At 42.4% G+C, this 14068-nt stretch overlaps 1 protein-coding gene across 4 annotated transcripts in view; it reads right to left on the bottom strand.

Moving 5' to 3' along the window:
- The window catches only part of AAGAB (alpha and gamma adaptin binding protein), a 61184-nt gene that overhangs the window by 45735 nt on the left and 1381 nt on the right, over positions 1 to 14068 (bottom strand). The gene's annotated exons all lie outside the window — the stretch shown is intronic.

Genomic DNA, 14068 nt, shown 5'->3' with positions numbered 1-14068 from the left:
AATGGACTATATGCACATGAAAAGATTCTCAACATCATGAGTTATTAAGGAAATGCAAATCAAAACCACAATGAGATACTACTTCACATCCACTAGAATGGCTATAACAAAAAATATAGATAATAACAAGTACTGTTATTGTCCAAAGATATGGAGAAATTAGAATCCTCACTGATGGGAACATAAAATGGTACAGCCACTTTGGAAGAAAACAGTTTGGCAGTTTCTTAAAATACCAAATATAAATTTACCATATGACCCAGCAATTCCACTCCTAGGCATCTACCCAAGAGAAATGAAAACAGATGTCCCATGAAAACTTGCACAAGAATGTTCGTAACAGCATTATTCACAATAGCCAAAAAGTGGAAACAATCCAAATGTCCATCAACTGATGAACGGATAAAAAAAAGTGGTATATCCATACAATGGAATATGAAGTACATCCTACAATACAGATGAACTTCAAAAACATTATGCTATGTGAAAGAAGCCAGACACAAAAGACCACATATTATGATTCCATTTATATACAATGTGCCAATCTATAAAGACAAAAAGTACATTAGTGGTTGCATGGAGCTGAGGAGCGACTGCAAATAGTCACAAAGTTCCTTCCGGAATGATGGAAATGTTCTACAATCAGATTGCAATGATGGTTGCACAAATCTGTAAATATATTTAAAAAAAACACTGAATTATACAATTAAAACAGGCAGATTTTATACTACTTAAATTATATTCCAAAAAGCTGCTAAAAACCATAAAAACTGGGAGATAATGACCCCATTACTAATAAGGTAGGTGACTGAGACGCATAATGTTTTAGGTACTTAGAACAATGGATGGCACATTTGAACAAATCTGGTCAATACTTATGGAATGAAGTTAACTTGTTTAAAGTCAGATAGCTAAAAAAAGGATAGAATTTAGTACTCAATTCACAGATTTTTTTTTTTTTCCACCACAGAAATCCTATACAACTCCAGGAAAAGTCAGACAAAACAGCCACCCTGTTACATCAAGATCACAGTGTTTATTACCAAATGATCAAACATTTTCCTGATCTGAGCAGGCTGGAGTTTGATCCAAATACAGTGAAACTTTTTTCCACTTCTGTGTCAAACCAGCCATCAGATCCGTACGGAAAATTAAACTCTAAATAGGTTTTTGTTACTGAACCTATAATATCATAAAGCCTCTTTAATAGTTTCACAACAGGCCAGGAGTGCTGGTTCACACCTGTAACCCCAGCACTTTGGGAGTCCAAGGTGAGCAGATCAGCTGAGCTCAGGAGTTCAAGACCAGCCTGGGCAACACGGCACAACCCCTTCTTTACAAAAAATACAAATATTAGCCAGGTGTGGTGGCCTGAGCCTGTAGTCCCAGCTACTTGGGGTAGGGTAGTGGGGCTGACGCAGGAGAATCGCTTGAGCCTGGGAGGCGAAGGTTGCAGTGAGCCAACATCACGCCACTGCACTCCAGCCTGAGTGACAGAGCAAGACCCTGTCTCAAAAAAAAAAAAAAAAAAAAAAACCAGTTTCACAACTGTCCTGGTCCATCTTAATCTATGTCAATATTGCTTCCTGAATAAGAATTATTAAAGACGTATTTGTGGTATCCGTGTGTACTGGCTCCAAAATAAATACAATGCTATGTCCAAATTATCATTCTTGCCAAACTTAAAGTAATTTTCATACCTTTGAGAGGTGAAGCCAGCTGGACTTCCTGGGTTGAGTGGGGGACTTGGAGAACTTTTCTGTCTAGCTAAAGGATTGTAAACGCACCAATCAGCACTCCGTAAAAACACACTAATCAGCACTCTATGTCTAGCTAAAGGAGTGTAAATGCACCAATCAGCACTCTGTGTCTAAAGGATAAATGCACCAATCAGCACTCTGTAAAATGGACCAATCAGCAGGATGTAGACAGGGCCAAATAAGGGAATAAAAGCTGGCCACGGGAGCCAGTAGCGGCAACCTGCTCAGGTCCCCTTCCACACTGGGGAAGCTTTGTTCTTTTGCTCTTCACAATAAATCTTGCTGCTGCTCACTCTTTGAGTACACACTACCTTTATGAGCTGTAACACTCACTGTGAGGGTCTATGGCTTCATTCCTGAAGTCAACGAGACCATGAACCCACCAGGAGGAACAAACAACTCCAGATGCACCACCTTTAACAGCTGTAACACTCACTGCCAAGGTCTGTGGCTTCACTCCTGATGGCAGCGAGATCACGAGCCCACCGGAAGGAAGAAACTCCAGACATATCTGAACATCTGAAGGAACAAACTCCGCACACACCATCTTTAAGAACTGTAACGCTCACTGAGAGGGTCCACAGCTTCATTCTTGAAGTCAACAAGATCAAGAACCCACTGGAAGGAACCAATTCCGGACACATTTTGGTGACCATGAAGGGACCATCGCCAAGTGGTGAGTACCATCAGACCCCTTTCACTTGCTATTCTATCCTATTTTTCCTTAGAATTCGGGGGCTAAATACCAGGCACCTGTCAGCCAGTTAAAAGCGACTAGCGCGGCCGAGTGTCAGGCTTTCTGGGAAAGGGCTCTCTAACAACCCCTGACTCTTTGGAGTTGGGAGCATTGGTTTGCCTGGAACCAGCTTCCACTTTTCCTGTACTTCTGGGCTGAGCCGAGGGTCGACAGAAAGGAAAGCCATTCCGCTCCAGGGTCCTGACAACAAGTTCGTTGACCCCACGGCCATGAGTGGAACTCTCAAAGTTACATCACCCAAATGAGACTCGCCTATCTATCCTATCTATCCTGACCCTTGCCTCCTGGGTCCTAATGCCTGTCAGACAAACTTCCTCTAGCCTCTCTTCTCCGAGACTAGTCCCACTTCCACAACCACTCCTTGTCTCTAGTGCTTTTCTAGTTTCTCCCATAAGAATGATTTCTAGTATAAACTCCAGGACTCTATTCCCTTCTTTAGGCACCAGGGCTCACCAATCAGAAAGACATTTTTTGCGCAAAGCCCCGTCAGTGGTGGGGGTACTATCTTATCTGGAATTTTAGGATCCCTCCTCAGACTAGCAGGCCTAATAAAATGTATTCCTGAAGCTAGAATATGGGGAGCTTCAGAAATGATATCCTTCCTATCATATGATGAGAAATGAGGACAAAAGGCATCACTCTTCCAACCCTGGAGATCCCTTCCCTCCCTCAGGGTATGGCCCTCCACTTCATTTCTGGGGCACAACATCTTTATAGGACAGGGGTAAAGTCCCAATACTAACAGGAGAATGTTTAGGACTCTAACAGGTTTTTGAGAATGCATCAGTAAGGGCCACTAAATCCAACCTTCCTTGTTCCTCTTTGTGGTCTAGGAGGACAGGCAAGGGTGCAGGTTTTTGAGAATGCGTCGGTAAGGGCCACTAAATCCGACCTTTCTCGGTCCTCCTTGTGGTCTAGGAGGAAAACCAGTGTTTCTGCTGCTGCGTCGGTGAGCACAACTATTCCGAACAGCAGGGTCCAGGGACCGTTGCAGGTTCTTGGGCGGGGAGAGGGGAAACCAACCAAAACCGCAGGCGGTTTTGTCTTTCAGATGGGAAACACTCAGGCACCAACAGGCTCACCCTTGAAATGCATCCTAAGCCACTGGGACCAATTTGACCTGCAAACCCTGAAAAAGGGGCAGTTCATTTTTTTCTGCATTATGGCTTGGCCCCAATATTCTCTCACTAATGGGGAAAAATGGCCACCTGAGAGAAGTATAAATTACAATACTATCCTGCAGCTTGACCTTTTCTGTAAGAGGGAAGGCTAATGGAGTAAATACCTTATGTCTAAGCTTTCTTTTCACTGAAGGAGAATACACAACTACGCAAAGCTTGCAATTTACATCCCACAGGAGGACCTCTCAGCTTATCTCCATATCCTAGCCTCCCTATACCTCTCCTTCCTATTAATGATAAGCCTCCTCTAATCTCGCCTGCCCAGAAGGAAACAAGCAAAGAAATCTCCAAAGGACCACAAAAAACCCTGGGCTATCCGTTACATCCCCTTCAAGTTGTAGGGGGAGGGGAATTTGGCCCAACCCGGGTACATGTCCCCTTCTACCTCTCTGAGTTAAAGCAGATCAAGGCAAACCTGGGGAAGTTTTCAGATGATCCTGATAGGTACATAGATGTCCTATAGGGTCTAGGGCAAACCTTTGACTTCACTTGGAGAGAAGTCATGCTATTAGATCAAACCCTGGCCTTTAATGAAAAGAATGTGGCTTTAGCTGCGGCCCAAGAGTTTGGAGATAGCTGGTATCTTAGTCAAGTAAATGATAGAATGACAGCTGAAGAAAGGGACAAATTCCCTACCAGTCAGCAAGCTGTCCCCAGTATGGATCCCGACTGTGACTTTGACTCAAATCATGGGGACTGGAGTTGCAAACTTCCGTTGACCTGTGTTCTAGAAGGACTAAGGAGAATTAGGAAAAAGCCCATGAATTATTCAATGATGTCCACCATAACTCAGGGAAAGGAAGAAAATCCTTCTGTCTTCCTCGAGTGGCTACGGGAGGCCTTAAGAAAATATACTCTCCTGTCACCTGACTCACTCGAAGGTCAACCGATCCTAAAAGATAAGTGTATTACCCAATCAGCTACAGATATCAGGAGAAAGCTCCAAAAGCAAGCCTTAGGCCCTGAACAAAATCTGGAGGCATTATTAAACCTGGCAACCTCGGTGTTCTATAACAGGGACCAAGAGGAACAGGCTCAAAAGGAAAAGCGAGATCAGAAAAAGGCCAGAGCCTTAGTCATGGCCCTCAGATAAACAAACCTTGGTGGTTCACAGAGGACAGAAAATGGAGCAGGCCAATCACCTGGTGGGGCTTGTTATCAGTGTGGTTTGCAAGGACACTTTTAAAAAGATTGTCCAATGAAGCTGCCCCCTCACCCATGTCCACCATGCCGAGGCAATTACTGGAAGGTGCACTGCCCCAGAGGACAAAGTTTCTCTGGGCCAGAAGCCCCCAACCAGATGATCCAACAACAGGACTGAGGGTGCCCGGGACAAGCACCAGCTCATGTCATCACCCTCACTGAATCCCAAGTACTTAACCATTGAGGGTTAAGGAATGGAAATTGACTTCCTCCTGGACACTGGTGCAGTCTTCTCAGTGTTAATCTCCTGTCCCAGACTGTCCTCAAGGTCCATTACCATTCGAGGAATCCTGGGACAGCCTGTAACCAGGTATTTCTCCCACCTCCTCAGTTGTAATTGGGAGACTTTGCTACAGATAGTAAGTATGCTTATCTAATCCTACGTGGCCATGCTGCAATGTGGAGAGAAAGGGAGTTCCTAACTTCTAAGGAAACCCCCATTAAATATCACAAGGAAACCATGGAGTTATTGCACACAGTGCAAAAACCCAAAGAGGTGGCAGTCTTACACTGCCAAAGCCATCAAAAGGGGAAGGAGAGGGGAGAACAGCAGCATAAGTGGGTGGCAGAGGCAGGGAAAGACCAGCAGAAAGGAAAGAGAGAAAGAGAAAGTCAGAGAGAGAGAGAGAGAAAGAGAGAGAAGAAGAGAGACAAGGAGTCAAAGAGAGAGACAGAGGAAGAGAGAGAGAGGCAGAAAGTCAAAGAGAGAAGGAAAGGGAGAGACAGACAAAGGGAGTCAGAGAGAAAGAGAGAGACAAAGTTGAAGACAGAAGGAAAGAGAGAAAGAGAAAGAGACAGGAAGAAACAGACAGACAAAGAGAAGGAGACAGAGGAAGAGGCAGAGAGGCAGAAAGTCAAACAGAAGGAAAGCAAGGAAGAGACAGAGACAAAGAAGGAGTCAAAGAGAGAGAAAGAAAGAAGTAGTAAAGAAAAAAGTGTACCTTATTCCTTTAAAAGCCAGGGTAAATTTGAAACCTATAATTGATAATTGAAGGTCTTCTCCATAACCCTATAAACACTCCAATACCACCTTGTTATCAGTATAAATAAGGGCGTAGCTCAAAAGCACTGAGGCCACTGACAACCTATAGCCTTCCTATCAAAAATTCTTAACCCAGCAGGTTTCCTAACAGGGGATCTAAATCTTAATTAATTACTATACAAAGGTCCGAGCAGACTTAGGAAGAACTCCCTTCAGGACAGGAAATAGATGGTTCCTTCCAGGCGATTAAGCGAAAAAGACACAATGGGTATTCAGTAAGTGACAAGGAAACTCTTGTAGAAGCAGAGTTAGAAAAACTGCCTAATAATTGGTCTGCTCAAACGTGGGAGTTGTTTGCACTCAGCCAAATCTTAAAGTACTTACAGTATCAGGAAGGAGCCACATATACGAATTCTAAGTTAACATAGACTGAACGAGGTCTTACTAATAGCAAAGAATAATTGAAATCCCAAACTTACAAGGTTTTCAACAAAAGTAAAGTTTACTAACAGTTAACAGTGTAACCTGTATTACCCTACTACCAACACTCTCAAAGAATTTCTCAGTTTGCAAGAAATAACAATACCTATCCTTAACAATCCCAAATAGACTTTCACAGCAGTGACTCTCCAAAACCGCTGAAGCCTAGACCTCCTCATTGCTGAGAAAGGAGGACTCGCACCTTCTTAGGTGAAGAGTGTTGTTTTTACTCTAATCAGTCAGAGATAGTACGAGAGGCTGCCACGCATTTACAGAAAAAGGCTTCTGAAATCAGACAACGCCTTTCAAACTCATACCAACCTCTGGAGTTGGGCAGCATGGCTTCTCCCCTTTCTAGGTCCCATGAAAGCCATCTTGCTATTACTTGCCTTCAGGCCCTGTATTTTTAACCTCTTTGTCAAATTTGTTTCCTTTAGGATCGAGGCCATCAAGCTACAGATGGTCTTACAAATGGAACCCCAAATGAGCTCAACTAACAACTTCTACTGAGGACTCCTGGACCAACCTGCTGGCCCTTTCACTGGCCTAAAGAGTTCCCCTCTGGAGGACACTAAAACTGCAGGGTCCCTTCTTTGCCCCTGTCGAGCAGGCAGTAGCTAGAGTGGTCATTGCCCAATTCCTAACAGCAATTGGGGTGTCCTGTTTAGAGGGGTGATTGAGAGGTAAAGCCAGCCAGACTTCCTGGGTTGAGTGGGGACTTGGAAAACTTTTCTGTCTAGCTAAAGGACTGTAAACGCACCAATCAGCACTCTGTAAAAAAGCACCAATCAGCACTCTGTGTCTAGCTACAGGATTGTAAATGCACCAATCAGCACTCTGTAAAATGGACCTATCAGCAGGATGTAGACAGGGCCAAATAAGGGAATAAAAGCTGGCCACTTGAGCCAGCAGCAGCAACTGGCTCGGGTCCCTTCCACGTTGTGGAAGCTTTGTTCTTTTGCTCTTCACAATAAATCTTGCTGCTGCTCACTCTTTGGGTCCGCACTACCTTTATGAGCTGTAACACTCACTCTGAGAGTCTGCAGTTTCATTCCTGCAGTCAGCAAGACCACGAACCCACCAGGAGGAACAAACAACTCCAGATGCACCACCTTTAACAGCTGTAACACTCACTGCCAAGGTCTGTGGCTTCACTCCTGATGTCAGCGAGACCACGAACCCAACGGAAGGAAGAAACTCCAGACACATCTGAAGGAACAAACTCCGCACACACCATCTTTAAGAACTGTAACACTCACCGCAAGGGTCCATGGCTTCATTCTTGAAGTCAGTAAGACCAAGAACCCACGGGAAGAAACCAATTCTGGACACACCTTGACCTTACAAAAATGATTTTATATCAGATTGCATTATTTGTTGAGTGTCATTATTTGTTGACGAATTATTGGGGCATATTCCTTGAGGGAAAAGGCAGCAAGTTGCTTAAGCCAAATGACCACTGCATACTTTCTAGATTTTTCCCTTTTGCCATACAAAAACAAAGCAGTTAGATGGTCCAGAAATAAAAGTCTGATTCTAAACATGCTCAGAACCCTCCAGGATGATACAGTATTCTCTGTATCATAAGCGATTTTGTACAATATGGGCCGATGTGTAATACTGTTCAACGGGTATTTCTCCTCCTACTCTCTACCACCCCCTCATTTATGGGTATGCCATTTAATGAAAGAACACCTTATAATCATTTCACACCTCAACAATATCTAAAAGACTAGTCTAACACTTCACACGAAAAGTCAAATTCTCTACTCCACAAGTAAGGAAACAAACTGCACAACAATCGTGTCATTTTCATTTATTATTTAACTTACCACACTTTATCTACTAAGGTTTCAACTACCATCAAAGAATAAACTAATTGTAAACTGATTTTGAGTGCAATAGACGTTTTCATTTTAATAGTAAAATCATCTACTGCAATTTCTCCTATTGCCACCTGCACTCTGAATCCACACAGTCTAGTTGCTAAGTTGACCATATTTTACATGTATAGAACTAGAACTGAATCTTGGCTCCCCAGCTTTTGGGAACTGAACAACTTTGGGAAACCACAGCTTTACTGAGCTTTAATTTAACATACACGCATACTGGAACGTAATGTAGTCATGTTTTTTTTTTGAAGTCCCTTTGGGTCTGGAGAAAATGTGAACATTTAAGCTTCTCTTCCTCCTAGATTGATGACAACCTCCCTCTTTAAATAAACATAAACACAAAAATAGTCCTTCTTTCAATTTTGGTTGAAAAATATAAATATATTAAGTATCATAGCTAAAAACAATCAGTTCCCTCACGCCAGTCATCAGTTGAAATCAATGCCCTCATCAGACCATCTACTGAATCACTCTGTGATGACAACTCGAGGCCCTTGCGGTTCATCTTGCTGGCCCAATCTTCCATTCTTTGAAGAAAATAAAGACTTGGAAATATACAGTCCAATCAAAGGCAGAGTCCTCTTACCACAGCAAAATAAGTAACTTTGCTTAAGTAAAAATTACTTATTCCCAGAGTAAACCAAAGGGTGCACTCAGAATACCTCAAGTAGAAAAATGCACGTTTGAAGACTTAAGCTTTTATCTCCATTCTGTTCCTAGACAATGGTGTCAAAGCAGCACAAAAGCCTCTACCTTTGAAATAACAATGTTCTCTTTAGTAAATTACTTGAAGATACTTTTGCAAGTATAGGAGTCTGACAGACCTAGAAACAAACTCCCAATCTTGCAGAAGAATGCATGTTTTCCAAAGAAGCAATGTCATGAACATGGCTGGCTTTCCTGTGTAACTCTCCAAAGCCTAGTTTACCCATTATATAACTGTGCTTTCTGGTTCTGCAGTTTCAGAAATCTGAGGACTGGAGGGTTGTTTCTATGGGTAAATGCATCTGAATTTCAAACATAAAAGGTTAAATTTTCTACTTCACAAGTCATCTACTGCAACCTTAAAGTAAGGCTTGATTCCTAAGTTTTCAAAAAGTAAAACAGGAAGCATTACATAAATCTTGCATAAAAATAAGTAACATAATAACACAGATTTTTTTTTTTTTTGAGACAGGGTCTCACTTTGTCGCCCAGGCTGGAGTGCAGTGGTGTGATCTAAGCTTACTTCAACCTCTGCCTCCCGGGTTCAAGCAATCCTCCTGCCTCAACCTCCCGAGTAGCTGGGATTACAGGCGTGCACCACCATGCCCAGCTAATTTTTGCATTTTTAGTAGAGATGGGGTTTCACCATGTTGGCCAGGCTGCTCTCGAACTCCTGAACTCAGGTGATCAGCCCCCTTCAGCCTCACAAAGTGCTGGGATTACAGGCGTGAGCCACTGCGCCCGGCCAATAACACAGAATTTTACATCTAGAAGAGATGTCAGAAATGATTTCGAACAACCCTTTATTTTTAATGTTAATCCTGTACAGTAAGAATCACCAATACATAACATCTCTGAGTTCACTCAGTTGAGAAAATAAAAATCCAGACATTGTTAGACTACCTATCAGGTAGGCACAATGCTCTTTTTAATAAGTATTTAATACAATACACATATTAAATAATGCTCCATTTAATATAGGTCCTCTGTTGCCCAGAAGACCTATATTGGTTTCAACGGCAACAACTTTTCCCCCTCCCTTCAGAATTAATCATCCCAAATAGGCAATGTGAGCATATTTAAAACCATTTAGGGGTTAATCTTCTCTATCATTGCTTACACCAGTGCCACGACCTTAAATTTAAATAGTTCTGACTGCTAAGGAATCTCCACACATTACATTCACACATTCCCGTGCATACAAATCCTGAATTTGAACATATGCTTCAGCACCTGGGCAAGTCATTTAGTATTTCCAAAGCACAGTTTCTTCATCTGTAAAATGGACACGACCTACCTTCACAGGGATACAAAGACCAAACTAAATAACGTGAAAACATGTTTGGGAAGAGTACAGATATACATATGAATGCTTGTTATGACTATAAGAGCTCCAGATTCCTACATTTCACTAAAAGGAAGAATTTCGTTCAGATGTTGAAACTGAATGGACTACAGTTGCTGAGTCGGCATTACATACTTTAAAACCAAACAAGTTTCCATGGATTTTTCTACCTAAAGTTCCTTCTAGGGAAGTAGAGTAAGATGTTAAAACTTACGTATCTTCATTTTAATATTTTCACAGGTGGGGCATACACTTTCTTTCTTTCTTTTTTTTTTTCTTGAGACTTTTGAGACAGGGTCTCACTGTCACCCAGAGTGGTGTGCAGTGGCATGATCTCGGCTCACTGCAACCTCTGCCTGCTGGGTTCAAGTGATCCTCCTGCCTCAGCCACCTAAGTAGCTAGGATTATAGGCATTGTACGACCATGCCCAGCTAATTTTTGAATTTTTAGTAGAGATGGGGTTTCTCCATGTTGGTCAGGCTAGTTCTGAACTCCTGACCTCAAGTGATTTGCCTGCCTTGGCCTCCCAAAGTGCTCGGATTACAGGCATGAGCCACCATGCCTGGCCCATGGAGGATACATTTTCTACATTCCTCTCAAGGGCAGGAACAGTATCTTAGGCATTATTTTAGCTGCAGTAACTGGAACAGAGATTGTCTCTGGGTTTAATAAATATTCATCAGAATATACTTTTCCAGAATAAAGTAAAACTTTGGTAAAATATACGTGAGGTGGAAAGAGCTCTGGCCGTGGAGTAGACATTTGCTCTCATATCATGTATTACAAGTCCTTCAAGTATCCTGAGGCTTCATTTCCTTCTAAAAAGTCTACCCTGTCGCTAGGCACAGTGGCTCATGCCTGTAATCCCAGCACTTTGGGAGGCCAAGACGGGCGGATCAAGAGGTCAGGAGATCGAGTCCATCCTGGCTAACATGGTGAAACCCCGTCTCTACTAAAAAATACCAAAAACTAGCTGGGCGAGGTGGCGGGCGCCTGTAGTCCCAGCTACTCAGGAGGCTGAGGCAGGAGAACGGCGTGAACCCAGGAGGCAGAGCTTGCAGGGAGCCGAGATCGTGCCACTGCACTCCAGCCTGGGCAACAGAGCAAGACTCTGTCTCAAAAAAAATTAAAATAAAATAAAACAAAACAAAATAAAAAATCTACCCTATCAGTAATGCCCCTTTTATCCGATGTCAGACATCCACACAGAATACCACAAATAAGGCCTTTGAGTGACAAAAAGAAAAAGTTTCTCATGAAGTCCATGCATGGACTTTACGCATAGTAGAGACCTAGTGATTCTTATTCAAGCGTGTCTGTGTATCTGAGACAGGTCTCCCTCTGTCGCCTAGGCTGGAAGGCAGTAGTACCATCAGAACTCACTGCAGCCTCGATCTCCCAGGCTCAAGCAATCCTCCCATCTCAGCATTCCAAGGAGCTAGGACAACAGGCACATACCACCGTGTCCGGCTAATTTGTTAACATTTTTATTTTTATTTTGTAGAGACTAGGCCTCCCTATGTTGCCCAGGCTGGTCTTTAACTCCTGGGCTCGAATGATCCTCCCGCCCTGGCCTCCCAAAGTGTTGGAATTCCAAGCATGTGCCACTGCATTTGGACTATTAAGAGTATTTCTAATAAACTGTTATTTGGTTATATTTCCCACTGGTGGTTAAAAGCACTAAGATAACATAGATCAGATGTCCAAGGAAAGAGAAATTGGAGAACCCTAAAGGGTTCTCTCGCTGATACATGAAGTAGAACCAAACCTTCCCAAAAAGGCAGATCCAATTCAATCCAAAACTATTCTACAGCCTAATATCACCAAACACTTGACAAAATATTATGCAGGCTCCATCTCTTACCTCAGAATTAGAGTCAACCTGTGATTAATTTAATCCCATCTTTAATTACAGTCAAAGAATGAATGCTCAGCAAATACTTCATTTTAACACTATCTACTGCTACCCTACTCATAACCTTGGAAGAAATGATAAGCCCTCTTTCATGGTTCACTTTTCCTTATTCAAGCAATCTGCTCACTAGCTGTTCTTCTTTTATTTTTTACTACATGACAGTAATGAGTTGCAATGGAAAGGTCATCTGATTTTAACCCGAATTGGAATTATCTAAGAGCATTTTACATACAGATATAAAATGGATTATTTTACAGAATTAATTTTACCCCCAATAATGCTAATACACTTTACAGAAGTACAATGTTACTATTTGCTAACTACAGGTAATCAGCTACTTCAAGGCAGTGACCATGTTTGCCCATTGGGATCGTTAAAGCACACAACAGAGCACTGTAGCCAACAGAATAATTAATATTCCTGAGAATGTCTTCAAAAGACTTTCACGTATCGCTAACAGGATTCCAAATGCATGTAAGTCTTTTGGAAAGTTAGTTACATCTTTAACAATCTTGAGCAAATTATGGTGTATTCACTAGACGGATAAATGTGAGAAACTGAATTTTGATAAATCTCAGGATAAGAACTGTGTATTTAAAAAATTTAAAAAATGGCCAGATGTGGTGGCTCACGCCTGTAATCCCAGCACTGTGGGAGGCCGAGGCAGGTGGATCACGAGGTCAGGAGATCAAGACTTTCCTGGCTAACACAATGAAACCCCGTCTCTACTAAAAATATAAAAAATTAGCCAGGCGTGGTGGTGGGCGCCTGTAGTCCCAGCTACTCGGGAGGTTGAGGCAAGAGAACGGCGTGAACCCAGGAGGCAGAGCTTGCAGTGAGCCGAGATCGCGCCACTGCACTCCAGCGTAGCCTGAGCTACAGAGTGAGACTCTGTTTCAAAAAAAAAAAAAAAAAAAACAACAGAAATGTAATTACAATTATTTCTTTTTAAGAAACTGAAATTGCATTGGAAAAAAAGACTGGAAAGAAACGTTAGCAGTATTTGTAGTTGGGTAATGAGACTATGGTTATTTTCTTTTCTCTGTATGCTAAATTTTACTTAATAAGTATGCACTAGTTTTACAATGAAACAAAGAAAAAAAGAGGAAGGAAGGAAGAAAAGAAGGAAGAAAGGAGGGAAGGGAGGAAATGGGAAGGAGCACTGCTTAAAGGTAGCAAAATGGCCTAATTAGTCCAGCTAGTTACCACTTAGTTAAATACTATAATTAAGTTTTTACCTTAGCAAGGAACTTTCTAAGTGATCACAAATGTTAACTAAGTCATATAATATCTGCACTGAAGGGACATCTTACCTAATTCTGTCATTTGACAGGTGTAGCAAAAAAATTATAATTATACAATGCTTTACAGTTTACAAAGTGTGTTCAAAATGTCACATCATCTGTCCTTCAAATACTCCTGAAATAGGTTCATATGCCCCATTTTAAGGATCAAGAAATTGAGGGTTACAGAGATAGTAATGTGCCTTAATAATAATGTCTATGATTTATCAAATGTTTACTACGTGCCAGACTCTGGGTTAAGCACAATCCTGTGAAAATTATCCCTACTTTATAGATAGAAAGTGAAGGGGCCAGGCACGGTGGTGACTCACACCTGTAATCCCAGCACTTCGGGAGGCCAAGGCGGGTAGATCACTTGAGCCCAGGAGTTCCAGACCAGCCTGGGCAACATGGCCAAACCCTGTATGACGCGGGGGGGGGGCGGCAATTAGCCGGGCATGGTGGCACCCACCTGTAGTCCCAGATACTTGGGAGGCTGAGGTGGGGGGATGGCTTGAGCCCAGGAGGCAGAAGTTGCAGTGAGCCGAGATAATGCCACTGCAC

Source organism: Trachypithecus francoisi, unplaced genomic scaffold (assembly GCF_009764315.1).
Source record: "Trachypithecus francoisi isolate TF-2019V2 unplaced genomic scaffold, Tfra_2.0 Lachesis_group3, whole genome shotgun sequence".
In the NCBI taxonomy this organism is placed as follows: Eukaryota; Metazoa; Chordata; class Mammalia; order Primates; family Cercopithecidae; genus Trachypithecus; species Trachypithecus francoisi.
This window is presented reverse-complemented; position numbering and strand designations above follow the sequence as displayed.